A 16,314-nucleotide genomic window follows, 5' to 3' on the forward strand; every position below is an offset into this window, starting at 1 on the left:
GAGGAGCTGGGAGCCAATGACTAAGCAATACTCTAATCCCACTCTGGTGAAACCTGTTCCTGAACTTGGACAAGTCTAGGTTTGGTTTTAGCATATGTACCATAAAATGAGCATCCTTAAGCTTTTACCTAGATCTCATAAACTCTTTGCTTCTCTATTATTTTGTATCTTCTATACATACGCACAGTTCACACACACACACACACACACACACACACACACACACCCCTCTTAGATAAGTGTCTTCAAATAAGGTTAGCAAACATTTCTAGAGGATCCAGCTGAGGTCTCAAACATAGAAACTCTGAGAGAATCATTTGAAATATAGGTTAATTGAATTATTGCATCAATAACTGAACTCATTCATTCAATATAAATTTATACTGTATATGAAGACATGATTAGTATCTCCCAAACTTCAGTCATTTACATATCACTATTATGAATTGTGCCATATACTGTGTATAATTTATAGCAATTTAGCTTTTCTTTAAAAGTCTCATTTTTAGTCAAATGTAGTTTTAAAGCAAATGTTACATTACTCTTATAAAAAGAAAACCAATACTAGTTGGGAAATATTTCTTTAGGGAGATGCAAAGAATAGTTAACTATAGAAGAAAACATTGATAAATGTGTATAGTAAGAACTTTTATTCATTAGGACAACTTAAAGTTACTGAAAGGCAAATTACAGACTACAATAAGATAATCTCCAATAGGTACACACAATCTACAAATAATTAGCATCAAAATATGCTAAAGTTACTAAAAATCAGTAAGAGTAGCACAAACAAGCCAAAAGAAAAATGGGCACAAAACAGAAATAGGCATTTCACAGAAAAGATAAACATGTGTATGTAATAGATGCATGAAGAAATTTTCGGTTTTATTGGTGATCAGGAAAATAAAATCAAGATCAGATGAGATACCATTTTACAGATACTTGAGGGACCCCAATGTAAAAGGCTGACAATGCCACGTATTGGAAAGGATGTAGAACCACAGGATTTCATGTTCGTCCTTCATAGGAGTATGAATTGGTGCCATCCCACTGGATTCGAGTTTGGCAGTATCCAGGCCTATTATCCCCTCTCCATATCCATTATCCATTATTCCCATACTCTCTGACCCAGCAGTTCTACCTCAATGAAAAGCTTGCACACACTCAGGAGACATGCACACAAGTATTCAGAGCACTGCCGTTCACAATGACAAAAGTCTGGCAACAACCCAGGTGCCCATCAATGGGAGTGGATGCATAAATTGTGGTATATTCATAAATGGAATGAAATATGGCAGTTAAACCAAATGACCTGCAGGTCATTCAACATCGACAATATGGATACTATCAGCAATATATTAAGTGAAAAAAGTTCCTAAATAGTGTGTAAGCATGGTACCCTTTTTACAAAATGTAAAACAAACATAAGGAAAAAAAGCTTAGAGATAAATATAGAGGCAATTAACAATTTAAAAAGAAGGCAAGATAATGGTGAGCATGGCACACAGGGTCAGATAGAGGGATACAAAAGAATAGAACAGGTGTGGTATCGGTAGATGAATAGATGTCCGGTACTGTGATGATAGTTTTTGTTTTTCATGGTGACTTTAGGAGTGCTGATTATGGTATAAAATAACTAGCAAAATAAATACAAGTGAGTCATGCAAAGACCAATAATGGCTGTGTCATGAAACAAGTATTGTAGTTAATCCAATTCTGTGCATCTGAGGTTCTTGAAGAAAAGAAACACCACTTGTTATAAAGAAAGTATGTATTTTTAAAAGTAGAACAATTTTTAAAAGCTTTAAAGAGAGCATCTGTGAAATCATTCTCTGTACCATTAGTGCTGTACATTGTATGGAAATCACTGCCCTGTCATATGACAGCGAGACTGCTTCTTCTCTTAAGAAATTTATGGCTGGTAGGAGAGGCACAAAAGTGAGTAATTATAATAGGATCCATGAAATGATAGGATACTCATAAAGAAGTAAGAGCACAGGGCACGGGGGCATGAAACCAGTCTGGGCATGGCAGAAGTCATCCTAAGGGGATGTAAAATCTAACCTTTCACTTCAAACAGACAGATATTTTAGGCAGGGAAACCCCATGTGTAAGAACCTGAAGGTAGAATATTTGAGTTGCTATAAGTTGCTCCATTTGATGGAAGCATGGGAAACAGGGGAGTGAGAAGGGAGAGAAATGGGGCTTGGGAATTTGAAAGGGGCCTCATCATTAGGAGCCTTGAATGATGTGTGATAGTCTTGGGGTGTTATTTTGAGAGATGCAGGAAGTCACTGAAAAATTTAAGCCAGGGAGTGATATAATTAGATGTAATCAGATATTTTACTTCACAAAAAGCAGGACCAGAGGCAGAAGCTGGGTCAGTTGTTCAGATGAGCCGTGGTGGTGACTACTGACAGTCAGGATGGAGAGAAGTAGGCAGATTAGGGAGTTATTAAGGAGGTAGAAATAGTAACTCAAAGACTGATTGGATATAGGGATCAAATAAGAGGGGAATATCAAGAATAATTTTCTTTGTGGGCAGCTAAGGAGATAGTAGTGACAGACACTGAGACTTGGGCACATGGGAGAAAGATGCAAATGTTCTTCGATGACACATCCCATTTGGCTAGACATTGGTTCACAATATCTCAAAGCCTTCACAGATGAAGCTGACATCTCTCCAATCAAGTCTGGTTTATAAGCTCTAGAAATGACAGATATCCTATTCTTTTTTCTAAACACCTGGACTGAATTGTTAAAAGACGCTCCTCAGAGCTACCATGTGAGGAGCCTTTAAATAAAGTTTTCCCAGATCCATAAGCTAACATTATAAAAGCTGTTTCACTTGATTTTCAAAGTAGTTCCTAGAGAATCATTACTTCCATGGCAAAAAGTTTAGGAGTATTGCTAATATTTGTGCTACTGACTTTCAGATTATAAAATATAAATATAAAAGGTCAGAGTTCCTCTGAAATTATTTTTCTTCTTTTTAAAAGCAAAATAATGACCTAAGTATGGCTATGTTGCACAGCAGCTAAGTAATGAAATCTTTTGCTTTGGGTGAAATATAAAACAACTGCACACTTTCCTTTCATATTATAGGCCATAAACATGTAAAGAAACCAATATGAATTTCCTATAAAATGATTGCCAAAATGAAATTTTCTGATCATTTGTTTAAAAAAGGGGAGTGCAAAGACCTATCTCTCCTGTAAGAGTACTATAAAACAGCCAGGACTAGGGTCATTTTTATAGATAATTCCAAGAAACCTTTAAAGTAAGATGGCCATGGAAGTGATACAGTGCCAGGATGCAGGAAATACTGGCCCATTACCTCCAGATCAGTCCCTGAGGGTTACTGTTCATATCTGGCCTTGGGGACAGGAGTCAATAAAAATTCGTGTTCAGAATACTTTATATACTTACATGCAGGCAGAAGGAAGGCTAAGAGAAGTAGAAATAGCTTATTACATTGCACATAATAAAGACCATTAATATCAGCTGCCAATTCTGACACTATCAATGTGTGTGTTTATGTGGATTGTAGTGTCATGTAGTTAGTAGAATGGAGTTTGGTGTTAGAGAGATTGAAGTCAAATTGTGGCTTTGCCACTTAAGAAGGAATGTAACTTTGAACATGTTATCTAAACTCTCTGACCTTGTTTTCTTCAATGAGACAATGTACCTCTTCCTTGAGTTTAAATGAGTTAATACATGCAAAGACTCTAGACCAATATATCATAAGCATTCAATAAATGGAGATAATGTAAGTAAAGGAAAATAAATGCATTCTAATGGTTCCTAGCGGGCTAAAATCTGATATTAGATCTAGGCGCCCAGTGTAACCGAAACATTGTAAAAACACTCCTTACATTTGTGAATGGTTGATTTTTTTTTAAACATCATCTGCAGTAAGCATAATAATATCATTTTTCATTGACTCCAAGATGTGTGTTTTGTATATTTAAATGAGAAGTGTTGATTTTGCCTGCACATACATATCAAAACCTGTGGAAAGAATGACAGCAGGTTGGAAGAAAACTTTAGATCCAATAATAGAACACTCTTTTAAGAAAAGCTACATCATCAATGCTCTTGTTAACATGAAGAATGATGCTGTGAAGAGACAGACATTTGATTTAAAAAATGATTCAGAAAGCCAGACTCCTCTGCTTTTTTGTTCTTGTGCATAGCAGTAATGTTATATATATATATCATATATCATATATATATCACTAGAATGGTTTATTAAATAGAGTACTTTTGATCAATATGAAATAAAACTTCTAGTGATAAAGCTCAGTGTTATAGTTTGTCCACCTGTGCTTGTTGTACTAGCACATACACAATGGGCTGTCTTGAAACTGATGACAACTTAGCTTTATGGAAATATGGTAAACCAAGAAAGTAAGGCCACCGAGAGAATTTAAAGTTAGAAAACTGAGTTGATAAAGGAAGACATACCTGGGTTCCATCTCAGCTCCTTCATTTCCAGTTATGTTAACTTTGGACAAATGACCATCCTTCCAAGTCTCTGTAAAATGATGATTTTACTTAAGCCATTTGGTAAATTGTGTGGATTAAATGAAATAATACAGATAAAATGCTTAACATCATATTTGTGCAAGTTATTTCAAGACTGCAATAAATGATTGTATTACAGGCTGAGTATCCCTTATCCAAAATTCTTGGGAAGAAAGGTGTTGTGGCTTTTGATTTTGGAATATAGGTATATATATAAATTCATATTTGTATGAATTTGTATTTCATGCATGCTTTATACATACAGCAGGTAATTTTATGTAATACTTTAAATAATTTTGTACATGAAACAAAGCTTTGACTTCATTTTGACTGGGACCCATCACATGAGGTCAGGTGTGGAATTTTCCATTTGTAGTATCATGATGGTGCTCAAAATGCTTTGGATTTTGGAGCATTTCAAATTTTAGATTTTTAGATTAGGGATTTTTCACAGCATCTAATGTTAGGAAAACTGTTATATCTATCAACCATCCACATAAAGCAAAATGATACATTTAAATATATTAACATAAGGCATTAATCAATGTTTATGTTTTTGTTTAATCATAATATAAAATGAAAGAATGAACATTCACCAGATTTGAAAGGTACATTTATAATGGACTGATTTAAAATACAATTTAAGTGCCCTGTTCAAAAATTTAAGGAGGGAGGCTGGGGGCACTGCAATGACAGGTGGGTATCTTCTGGTTCATACTGGTGAACAGGAGGAATAAATGACTGTCAATCAAAAAAGTAGGGCTCTATGTACTAGCATTCTTAGAAAACCATTGCCATTAACAGGGATTTCAAACAAGGCTTAAACTGGGAGACTTAAATGCACATACACTAAGCCCAAAATGTACAATTGAACTGCTTCATATGTGGGCACTTAATGAAGAATGCTCTAGGGTGAATAGTGCTTAATTCAACAGTGGTTAATGAGATGCCAGTGTGTTACAGATACCTGTGCCTTTCTTAAGAGCCACCCCCCCTTACTGATTCTCAAATCAGTAAGGCCTCCCAAAGTTCTGGGATTACAGGTGTGAGTCACTGCACCTGGCCATGAGCATGGTTTTGACTGAGCAAAAATTCCTTTGAAGGTAGAGAGTAGCATGACAGATACCAGAGGCTGGGAAGGGTGTAGTTGAGGGAGGGATGAAGATAGACTGGTTAACGGGTACAAACATACAGTTAGATAGAAGGAATATGACCTAATGTTCAATAACAGAGTAGGGTGACTATAGTTAATAACAATCAATTGTATATTTCAAAATACCTAGAAGACAGGACTTGAAATATTCCCAATGCAAAGAAGTGGTAACTACTTGAGTTGATGGATACTGCTAAATATCCTGATTTGATCATTACACACTATATGCCTATAACAAAATATCACTTGTAGCTCATAAACATGTACAAATATCATGTATCAATTTTAAAAATAAAGATGCTTACTTAGGAAAAAAAAAAGATTCACTTGAGTTCAGCCCATCTGAAACACTAAGTTGGGTGTGATGAACCATTTTCCTATCATGTTTTTCTATTTAAACTACTGGCAAAGTTTTTCCCTCGCTTGACATACGTGTATTAAGTCTGCCTTGATTCTATTCTCATTATCCTGTAATAAATACAATATAGTTCCAATGCAATCATAACCTAAATGCAAATAAAGACATCACCTTTTCCATTGCTGTATAACATTATCCATTGCTTTGTAACACCACAATACTCAGGGGCTTAAGACAGTAATAATCCTTTGTTCTCTCTCATGGTTTCATTGGGTCAGGAATCCAGGAGTGACTTAGCTGGGTGGTTCTGGCTTGGGGTCTTTCATTAGGTAAGGGTCAGATGGCAGGTGAAGCCAAAGTCACCTCAAAGTCCTTATCACTCACATGCCTGGAAGCTGGGGTGGGAAGATTTGGACAGCTGGAGCTCCTCTGGCTAACTCTATGCAGTCTGTCCTGGTGGTCTGTGCAGCGCAGCTACTTCAGGAAATATAGATTTCTTATATAGTGGCTTGGGGCTCCCCAGGTGCATGCCTCCTGGGAAAACCAGGTAGAAACCCTGTCACTATTTCTAATCTGGTCTTGGAAGTTATGCAACACGATTTCTGCCTCATTCTATTCATTAGAAGCAAATCAGGAAGTCCTGCCTGCATTCAAGGGATGGGAAATTAGACCCCACCTTTTGAGCCAAGAGGTAGGAGACAATTTGCAATATGTTTAAAAACTGTCATGCATTTTGAAATCAGGTGGCTATGTTCAATTTTAGGATGTCCTTCTGCATGATTCAGTATATGCTTATATATCTTTACAAATGTCATAGGGAACTCACAGAACCCTAAGGAAAGGTAAGCCAGACTCCAATGGTGTGAGGACTCCAGTCTGAGAAAAAATCAGTTATATACCTATTACAATAACTAGTCTCTCTATAACATAGAATAGAGGTTTTAAATCATGGTGTAGGAGAGAATGCGCTTAAGAAATAGGAAGAGAGGACAAGACAAACTGGAAAAGGGTATTCTGTGAATTGGTAAAGCAGAAGAACTTGATGTGTATGTATAGTTGACTTTATGCTTTTTCAAGTGCCTTTTCCATATATTCTAATGATAGTGAAGAGGTCTACTCCATAAACAGCCAGGGCTTGATGCTAAAATCTTGCAGAGTTCACTGATTACTCAGGAAATAATCACTCTGAAACAAAACACTCTGCTAGGCACAGAGGCTATAAGTAAGAGTGATGGAGTCTCAGCCCTCATGGGTGTTACAGGACTAGATGGAGAACCAGGCATTAACCAAATAATCACAAATGTGATAAGACCTATAAAAGAGAAGCCACGATGTGCTGAGGGAATGCTCGCCTAGTCTGGAAGGAGGGGCTGGAACAGGGAATGGAGTGTAAGCTAACATCCAGAGAATGAGGAGATCACCAGATGAAGATGACATAGGTGAGTTTTCTGGCTTTTCCTATATTTGCATTTGACCATTGCACATTAAACATCTCTTGCTTTAAACATTGTACAATAAAGTGTGACTACCATGGAAATAGATTTCTGGTTCATAAAAGAATGTCGTTGATGGTTGGTATACAAATATTGGTTCATATTTGAGGATTAGTTGGTGATCTATAAAACCTGGTAAACTCCTCTCCCCTAGTGAGGCATGGTGTAATGGGAACACATACTGAAATGGCCTGAGTCAGGCCTCTGCAAACTGTCTGATATGGCTTGGCTCTGTGTCTACACCCCAATCTCATGTTGAATTGTAACTCTCAGTGTTTGGGGAGGGACCTGGTGGGAGGCGATTGGATCATGGGGGTGGATTTCCCCTTCACTGTTCTCGTGATAGTGAGTTCCCACAAGATCTGATGGTTTAAAAGTGTGTGACACTTCCCTCTTCACTCTCTCCTGCCACTATGGTAAGATGGTAAGATGCGTTTCCTTCCCCTTTGCCCTCAGCCATGATTGTAAGTTTCCTAAGACCTCCCAGTCATGCTTCCTGTTCAGTCTGCAGTACTGTGAGTCAATTAAACCTCTTTCTTCACACACTGGGGGCAGTCGGGGGTGGGCTAGGGGAGGGACAGCAGGGGGTGGGGAGAGTGGGGAAGGATAAATGAGGAGAAATGCTGGATATAGATGAAGGGGGAATAGAGGCAGCAAACCACCCGGTTATGTGTGCACCTATGCAACAACCCTGCATGACCTGCACATGTACCCCAGAACCTAAAGTAAAATAAATTAAAAAATAAAACCTCTTTCTTCATAAATTACCCAGTCTCAGATAGTTCTTTATAGCAGTGTGAAAGCTGACCAATATACTATCATCTTATGAAGGCAAACCATTAGGCTCTAGTTGGTTTCAGACTGGCTGTCAGAGCACACTTGACTCACAGTGGGCAGTTTATGCATTAGGGCCTCTCTTCCACAAGCAATTCATTTCTCCATCTCTGCAGCTGGTCCTTTTTGGTCTCTAGTCACTGGCAGAGCTGATATGTGTTTCTACTTCCCACTGACTTTGAAAGAAACCTTGCCCTGCATGTCCCTGTGGCTTGCAAGCTTTCCTGTCCTTGTATTTCCCACTTGTCAGTTTAGCTCCCGTGACTTGAGGGATGGTTCTGCCATCCAGAAAGAAACAAGGAAGGTGAGAGAGACGAGACCTATCTTGTCTCCCATAAACAATTCAGACACCCTGAACTTTTCCTCTCTGCAGGGAGGGCATCTTTTAACCTAACACCTTTGAACACTGTCTGGAAAAGGCTGGAAAGGCCTCCAGAGTCCCTGAATGTCAGAGAGGAACTTTCCCCACTCTGGACTTCTCCTGTTGTCTTGGGCACAGTTAGCATGATCAGCCTTTGTCTACCTCTCATATTTGAGATAACAATGTTAATGACTGAGATGTGGCCTGCAATTCACCCATGACATTCCCATAATCTGTGCTGGCTTTTGAACTAATGAAGGACTCATATTAAAAATACTTAACTGAAACAGCAGAAATGTTGACTACTCAGAGTGGATGCTGGCCATTGGGAAGGAGCAGGGTCCTGGGGGCCCCCGGCGATGCTAAACATTACCCTTTAATTGATAAATTGTGGAGAAGTCAGGAATCCTGAGGGGAGAGGGAGATAGTCTCAGGACAGTGCAGTTTGCTAACTGGTCTGGAAATATTTTAGAACTTTAATATCTGTGCATCTTTACTGGGGATGCCCGCTGAATAACTGGGTATGTGGTGTGGTGTGCATACATCCTAACACAATAGGGTGTGTGCAGAGAAAGAACTGGGGGACCAGGACCAGATTTCATCATCCAGTACTTTAACTTGCTGTATGACTTTGGGGAAGTCATGTCAGTCCCTGTCCCTCAGCTTTCCCATCATGCAAAGTGATGTTGAGGCTTCTTCCCAGCTGTAACATTAATTTTCACAATTCTAAAGCCATGATCCAGGCACTGTTTTCATTCTTTGCTACAAAGAACAGTCAATACTGTGATTGAGCACCTGGGTCCTGCTACTTGGTCTGAGCCCTGCTGAGTGATCCAGGGCAATCTCTATACGTTTTCTAGGCCTCATTTGACCTACCACACAGGGTTGTGATGAGGGTTAGAGGGGCTGAGGCCAGAAAAGTACTCAGTACCTTGCTTGGTCCACTGACATATAATAGGTGTTAGTTCTTACTAGATTTAATGGCTAGAGTGGGATCAAGAGATACAGAACATTGCTCTTCATCTTTCAAACCCATCCATGAATGCTGAGGTTATTTTTCCAGGCAAGCTGCCCTAGCTCCTGAGTTTCACTCCAGGTGTTAATGGAGCATTGAGACTGAGGGGGAGCCATGGCATCGGGCCGTGTCCTCGGAGCATGTGCCAGGCATGGCCCAAGGACCTATTCTCTGATGTCTCAATCAGTTCAGCAGGACTCTACCCAATGCCAACTCTGTCTAAGCAACAAAATGTTTTTGAATTCATGGTGTAGTGAAGTGTTTAGCAAGGAATTCTGCCTTTTATTGGAATTTGGAAGTGGTATTTCTAGGGCTCGCCATTTCAGATGTTCTCTTTGTCCATTTGGAGGTGAGATTAGACCAGGAAGTGGTTGAGGCTCTTGACAGACCATCTCTCAGTTAGAATTTTCCTACTAAATTCTAATCTGAAGGACATCAGCATGTAAAAGAACAGTGGAAACTCAGAATTTCAATATAAGAGAGAATAAATGGATACATTGGTAAATTACAATTTGTTGTAAGGTAATTGAAGTCCTAGGAATTTAGTGGCTCATGTTGTTCAAGGGCCCAGGAAATGTGCTGACTTTAGAGTTGGCCAGTTTCAGAACTTTAGGCTCGTATTTTACCAATTTATTAATCCCAGCCGAAAAAGAACACTTCACCTCATGCCAGCAAAATCTCAGGGGGAATTCTCATGGGTCCAACTTGAGTTATGTGTCCTTCTCTGATCCTACTGAGAGCAAAGGGAAACAGTGCTCTGAGTGGCTGAGCTGAGGCCACAGACCATCTCCTTGGGATGATATGGCTGAACAGATGCAAATCCAGCAGCTCTGCAGGGAAAAAAAGGAAGTTTTAAAAGGAATTATTACTGACTTCTCATACTAAGAATAGGGGAAAGGCTGGTTGCCCCAAAGAAAATTGGAGGGTTTGTTCCTAAAGAAGCCAGTCAAAACCAACAGATCCCATTACAAGCAAGGGTTGAGAATGAAGGAAGCCATCAACACACAGTCCCACCGAAAAAATGGGTATCTGGAAACTCTAGCGAAACAGCTGGATAAATCTGGTGTTGATTTTAACAAATAACCTTTCTGTGTTCTTTTTCTTACAGCAAAGTCCTCAAGGTTCATTCATTCAGCAAGCCTCTGTCCAGCCTTTACTGTGTGCTGAGTGAGAAGCTGAGGACAAGGAAAGAGCAAGACTCCCAAGAAACTCATGTCCGGCTGAAAGTCAAAACATGCCACAACTTTGCTATATTTCTCTCCAACAAGGATTTGTATATGTTCGCCTTCTCCTCAAGTAGCACCTGGACCTGCTCCTTTCCCTTCGAATGCTGAGGGCTCAGTCTTCAAGTTTCGTTATGAAACAGGGTGTACCATCAGAGACGCAGGTAAGAAACCTGAACTGCATGGCCTCACATAAACCCCACCACACCTCTGTCCTGGGCTCCTTCCCTGCAACAGGTGTAGAGACAAAAGGCTCATTGTCCTTTGGAGCCTATAGGATAAACAGAAAGAACATGTCCTTGCCGGTTAATCTGCCGGTGATAAAGAGTATTGTTTTATCTCTTGCCATCTTCACGTTCCAAGGGATGAATTCTATTGTGACACAAAGTCTACTTTGTCTTTCCAGCCCACTGAGATGTTTAAGTTGGCCTTTCGTATATTCCTTGGTTGTCACAGTTGAAGCAATGAGTTGTTATAATGTGTTGAGAGAATCTTTCCCCCTCAACAAGGAGACCATCATCTACAGAGAGGCTATGATGTTGAGAAATAATGTGCTTCTCTTCTCCTTTTTTTTAATTCAGAATTTTATTATTTGAGCAGTTATAGGTTTAGAGAAAAATTGAGGGGAAGAACAAAGGGTTCCCATCTACTCTGTCACTGCTTCCATCTCTGTTTCCACATGTTTGTTTCAATTGATGAGCCAACAGTCCTACATAGGTTATTAACTAAAGTTCACAGTTGATATTAGGGTTCACTCTTTGCTTCTACATTCTATGGGTTTTGTCAAATATATAATAACCTGTATTCTCCATTGTACTACAATCACTGCCCTAAAAATCTCCTGTGCTTTTCCTATTCATCCCTCTCTCCCACCCCGCAGGGAACCACTGATTTTTTTTACTGTCTCCAGTTTTGCCTTTTTCAGAATGTGAGGTAGTTGGGAGTCATATAGTATGTAGCCTTTTCAGATGGATGTCTTTCACATAGCAATATGCATTGAACTTTCTTCCATGTCTTTGTGTGGCTCAATAGCTCATTTCTTTTTGTTGCTTAAGAGCTTCTGCTTAATTTTAAAGTGTTTAATTTAAGAAAGCGGTACAGTCCAGGTGAAGTGGCTCAAAGCCTGTAGTCTCAGCACTCTGGGAGGCTGAGGTGGGTGGATAACTTGAGCTCAGGAGTTTGAGACCAAACTGGGTAACATGGCAAAACCCTTCTCTATAAAAATACAAAAATTAGCTGGAAATGTTAGTGCATGCCTGTCGTCCCAGTTAGGAGGCTGCAGTGGGAGGACTGCTTGAGCCCAGGTGCTAGAGGCTGTAGTGAGCCATGATTGCGCCACTGCATTCCAGCCTGGGTGACAGAGTAAGATCCTGTCTCAGAAAAAAAAAGATGGTATAGTTGTCCCCACCCCCATCTCCTCCTTTATGGGTATTTTCCTAATTATGAGATTACCTATGTTTTAAAAGGTGGCTTACTGTATGCATTGAGATAATTAAATGACATTTCAGACCAGTTCCAAGTACCTTTTGCAAAGCTAGAGAAAAAAAGTGAATTCTAATATCTCAATCACAGCCTAAACCAGAAGGTCTGTTTGGGCTGCAGGCAACACTGATGTTCTTGCCAATTTTACCCAGAAGAATTTATATTCCTATAATTAGTGTTTCCTTCAAAATTAATGATCTCCTGATTGATTCATTTTTTTCCTAGCAGCACTGGAGGTCCCACTTACCTAGTTAGGAAGAACATTTGCTCTTAATACATGAGTCAAATGTTTTTCTTTCTTTTTTTTTTACATTTCCAAAACAGAATGCCCTGCAGAAAGAATGGGATGGCAGTGGAGGAGTTCCCACCTCACGTATGGTGTAATGTGGGAGGCAGGAATAAGTGATAACCATAAAGGGTGCAGGCTTCAGAATTAAAGGAGTGAAGTCATTGTCCCTGCATAGGCTCTACTAGCTGAGTGTCCTTCAGATTATTTCTCCTCTCTCAGACTCAGTGGACTGTTTCCTAAAGCACAACTCATAACAGGCTCCACCTGGTAAGACCATCAGGAAGGTGGAAGATCAGTCACCTAGAGAGCAGTAAGCGCAGTTTCAGCCACAAAACACTTCCTCAAACATGATGCAAGCCACACAGGGCATTTGGCCTGCATATAAAGGAGATGCTGAGGACAGTGTAAATGCTCATTAAATTAGTCCTGACTGATCGAGGAGTGAAAGAGCAGGTCAGTCTTACCATATATGGGCTCTCAGAGAACACAGAGCTGTAGAAAGAAGCTGACTTAATTAGGGTCAAGCATGACGGAGATCAGGAATCGTGTGCGATCTAATGGAGCCACAGATAGCACTTCTAGTACCTTTCCCTTTTGGCTCTGCCTCTGCTGAGACAGGGCCATGGCTAGTAACTCACATTCTTCTCTTCACCACTCTCAAAAAGCCCATTTCCTGAGCAAGTATATGCTTGGATAAGGTCATTAGTGGTTGACACGGTTCCCAAGTTTAGTGAACAATTACTTTTGTATAAAACTGAAGGGTACAAAATCACTCTCTCTCTCCTTCTCCTTATGCTTCTTCTCACTTCCAATAAAATAACTTATCTACTAATTACAAAGACCCCAATTGTGGATGAAATTCATATCCTACCTAACATGAGAGCTAGCTGTATACACTTGGCATCACCTTTTATCCTACTTTTACTTTTTACTGACTTTCATTTACTGAACAAAGCCTCCTTTGCCAAAGGCAGGGTAAATAAACTCAGTCACATCCTGTCTTCCTTACATCTTTGTTTATCCATAAACTGTCGAAGATAGAGATGAAAATCCACTAAAGCATGTTTGAAGCAGTTACAGGAAGGCCAAATAAAATGGGAATAGAAAAGCTTGATGTTAAGGGAAGATACCACCTAAAATGTTACTGAGGTGACCCATGTAATGACGTGAAAAAAAAATTAAAAGATAAACAAAAGATGACTAACTGCTGCAGATAGGAATGGACTCATTTGTGTAAAGCCGCAGTAATGAAAAAGACATTAACAGCAATATAAGAATGTGTCTGTATAGTTAATGGGAAGAAAATAAAGCTTAGCGATTAAGAGCACAGATTGGGAATGAGAATAAATTTCCAATCTGGCTCCACCTTTTGCCTTTTTACCTTTAACTGGACAACTCAATTAACCATGCCAAACCTCAATTTCCACATGTGTAAAATGGGATAAATTTTACTTTATCTTTCTCAGAGTATTCTTTTTTGAAGATTTCATGACATGAAACATCTAAAAAGTACCTAGTGTTTGGGTCAGGTAGATTTTCATTGAGAGTTAACTCTTACCTTTAATATGTTGGTAAGGATCTTGAGCCGAGAGGTATAGAGCATAGAGCACTATGCAAAATTAACCTCCATTAATTTTTTTTTTTTTTCCTCCAGAGCACCCTGGGTGGTTAAGGTTCTGCTGAAAACAGTTTGGGAAACACTGCTTTAAAGAAACAGAACTTAAGACTTTGGGGGAAAGGGGCTGCCTTGAATAGAAAATTAGGAGTTTGAAAGTGGTGCTCGTGGCTATTCCTGTAATTTTGGGGCAGGACATTTGGGGACAAGATTGATTGCAGCATCAGTACAGTCCCCATTTCTATGGAGAATCAGATTACATTTATATCATTGCTACTTAACAGCAGCTTTTCTGGGACCCGACTAAAACAAAGACTCCCTGCCCAAGTTGGTTGCAAACTTTGCAAAGGAGAAGTCTTCTTTTTTGACCTATATCCAGGTGTGAGTCAAAATAGCAAGTGTAAGAATGCATGTTTGCTCATTCTGCTTTCTAGCGTAATTTCACAAAGTCCTTGACTCTGACAACATGCAGCTCTCTGGAGGGATGCTATGAAGACAAAGCAGGATAGCGCACACACACCCGCAACGTCTTTTGCCTAAGTCACTATACTTTTTAAGAAGTAAAGGGCCCTAGTCTTTCCTTTTTTTTAAACATTCAAGATAATGTCCAGCCGAGTTAGTAATATACTTCTGTAATCTATACCCAGACGTCCTCCCACACCCAAACCTTGCCATAATTTTGCACGTACTGAATATTTACCACCCATATGTAAACTATGAATTGAAATACTATCAATACTGTCCTATTATGAACTGAATTAATACCCAGGCTCAGTCTATAGTCCTCATAAGACTTCTGAATAAAACTAAATCTAATTCTTTAAAAGCTTGAGTTTTTTTCTTTAGGCAACAGGCAGCAGACCTCTGTCTTCTCCACCATACTACTGGGTCAGACTTTCCCCTTGTGTCCCATGAACATAGAATCCATCGCCTTCCCCCTGGGGAGGTATTATGAACCTGGAAGAAGCATTTTGAGCTTGTCTGGGGAAGAGTAAGCGGAATGCAAGGTTATGGGTATTTTATGATCTGTTACAGATGGATAATTCAAGGTGCAGGCTCACAGCTTGATTTTTATTTTTTTTTAAATGAAGGTAGCTTAGCAGTGAAACTCATTTTCCACAGCTCCCAAAATGGTATTGCAATAAATCTGTGAATTTAATCAGCCTCCTCTGTTGAGGCAATCTCTGCTAATTGGGTTCTTGTGAGGGATAATGGACATGATGACAAAAATACTTCATCTATGGAAAGGAAGACAGAGTTTCATCAACAATACTGATAATAAAGATTTCATCCTCCAGAGAAATAGAGTACAGTTCTCCAGTGCAACCCCCAGCACCGGCTCACCCTGTGTTAGGGAATATTTGCCTTTCAGGTGATGATTTTGTCTCTCTGCTTCCTGCTGAACAGCAGGGACATTAAAACCTTGAAATGCAACTGTCTCCAGGTCCATATTGGCCAAGCAACTCCACAAACTACTAAGTGGGTTTCTAGAAGTATTCCAGAGGATTGCAATGGAGTCATGGGGAACTGCATTATGAAGATAACAAAGCTGGAGCACCGAATTCAAACTCCATGATTTTGTTTCCTTTCCCTGCCTCTGGTAGGCAATTCCCACTCTCCTCCGTCATTCCTGGCGGTTACAGTGGGGCTTAGAGGGGCCCCCTGTCAGGAATGTAACACACACAGCTGACGGCTGTCAGCTGACAACACAACCTGGTGAGGACAGCGGGTATTGGAGCTAGATGCCACCTGCTCCTCAACTGTTGGACAAATATGACCTCCAGATTTGGTTTTGTCTGTCCTAGGTGGCTGAGGTGGAGAGAGAGAAACAGATAGCATCCTTGGAAGCTGACCTTTCTAAGCTGCTTATCCTATTTAAAGGGTTTGGAGAGCAATGGCAGATGCATCCTAGGTTTTTCTATCCTGGAAAATGAGAGAAGCAAAGCATGGTAATTGAATTAGAA

The 16,314-nt window shown here is 39.7% G+C and overlaps 1 long non-coding RNA gene across 8 annotated transcripts in view; it reads left to right on the forward strand.

The window, feature by feature from the left end:
* LOC105728951 (uncharacterized) overlaps nt 1-16,314 on the forward strand; it is a 322,271-nt gene that overhangs the window by 100,703 nt on the left and 205,254 nt on the right. For all 8 annotated transcript variants that reach the window (XR_002479299.2, XR_002479296.2, XR_002479301.2 and 5 more), the window contains one exon: nt 10,850-11,128. This is a non-coding gene — a long non-coding RNA (uncharacterized LOC105728951). The remainder of the gene's footprint in view (nt 1-10,849; nt 11,129-16,314) is intronic.

This window comes from Aotus nancymaae, unplaced genomic scaffold (assembly GCF_030222135.1).
Source record: "Aotus nancymaae isolate 86718 unplaced genomic scaffold, 86718_ANA_hifiasm-v0.15.2.pri h1tg000067l, whole genome shotgun sequence".
Classification (NCBI taxonomy): Eukaryota; Metazoa; Chordata; class Mammalia; order Primates; family Aotidae; genus Aotus; species Aotus nancymaae.